Raw genomic sequence first — 1,532 nt, 5'->3', positions numbered from 1 at the left:
CCTCAGCACCACATAAGCAAAAAGAAAAAAGCCGGAAGTGGCGCTGTGGCTCAAGTGGTAGAGCGCTAGCCTTGAGCTGAAGAGCTGAGGGACAGCGCTCAGGCCCAGAGTTCAGGCCCCACGACGGGACCCCCCCAAAAAAAAGAAAAGAAAAGAAAAGAAAGGTGCTTTAAAGACTGACGTTCGTTGCTTCGCGGAAGGCGCATTGCTGGGATGGTGCTGGCGTGGGCCTGGAAACAAATGTCCTGGTTCTACTACCAATACCTGTTGGTCACGGCGTTTTACATGCTGGAGCCCTGGGAACGGACTGTGTTCAATTCTATGCTGGTGTCTGTTGTGGGGATGGAGCTCTACACTGGGTACGTGTTTATGCCCCAGCACATCATGGCTATTCTGCACTACTTTGACATTGTACAATGACCACGGCAAGACACTCTACAAAGTTGGAATAAGATTTGATCTGATGCCACAAGAAACTCTACTGGAGGGGCTGGGAAGGTGGCTCAGTGGTAGAGTGCTTGCCTTGCATGCATGAGGCCCTGGGTTTGATTCCTCAGCACCACATAAGTAAAAAGAAAAAAGCCGGAAGTGGCGTTGTGGCTCAAGTGGTAGAGTGCTAGCCTTGAGCTGAAGAGCTGAGGGACAGTGCCCAGGCCCAGAGTTCAGGCCCCATGACCGGACCCAAAAAAACCCAAAACAAACAAGAAACTCTACTGGACGTCAACATCACCAACCTTCACAATACAAAGACTAAATTTCCATGAGTAGAACAGGAAAAAGCATCCTGACTCATGTGTTGTGTTCTTTATTTTTAATTTTAAAAGAAGCTCTTGTATAGTAGCCTTTGTCTATTTTAACATTGTAGTCATTTGTACTTTGGTATAAGTATTTTCTTAACCTTTGTGACTATTTCAGTAAGACCCTGTGAAAGCTTTTCTTAATGTAACCTTGAGTACATTTTAATTGCCTTTTATTTTTGAAATCCAAGGTCATTAGTTGGGCTCTATTGTTCTTGCAATTGTAATGGCATATACACCTGCCTGGACATATTTCTACTCTTGACCAAAGTTTGGTAAGAAACAATACAAGATTTGGGGCAGGGGGAGAGGGAGGGAGGATATTTTACACAAAAGACTTACCTGTAAGCTTGAACTCAAGAGTTCAGTTTTAGCTATCTAATTCTTAACAGCTTTTGCCTTAGAACTACTAAAGTGTTTCTTAGCAATGAAAAAGAAAAAGATCTTGCTAAAATTAATATAAAGAACATTTCACCTTTTAAATATTTAATTCTTGTGTGGATTTACTTCCATGAGACTTTAATGCTAGTGGTTCTGTGACAGAGGTTGGTTAAGTAGATTTATTCAGGGATGCTTAGATACAAAGTAGAGTTTTGACTAGAAGGGGATCAGTTTCCATGGAGATACTATTAACAGTGTATGTTCTTCCTGAAATTTAGTTCCATGATTTTAACAGGTGCTGCGAATGTATTTGCACATTGTGATGTAATGAGATGAATTGTTTTAAAAAAAGAA

The 1,532-nt window shown here is 41.7% G+C and overlaps 1 pseudogene; it reads left to right on the top strand.

The window, feature by feature from the left end:
* The first annotated feature begins 210 nt into the window (after nucleotides 1-210).
* Nucleotides 211-420, top strand: LOC138839377 (serine palmitoyltransferase small subunit A pseudogene; annotated as a pseudogene).
* Nucleotides 421-1,532: the final 1,112 nt, after the last annotated feature.

This window comes from Dipodomys merriami, unplaced genomic scaffold (genome assembly GCF_024711535.1).
Source record: "Dipodomys merriami isolate MVZ:Mamm:240054 unplaced genomic scaffold, mDipMer1.0.p SCAF_3, whole genome shotgun sequence".
Lineage (NCBI taxonomy): Eukaryota > Metazoa > Chordata > Mammalia > Rodentia > Heteromyidae > Dipodomys > Dipodomys merriami.
The sequence above is the reverse complement of the archived record's forward strand: the minus strand, read 5'-3'. Positions and strand labels throughout refer to the sequence as shown.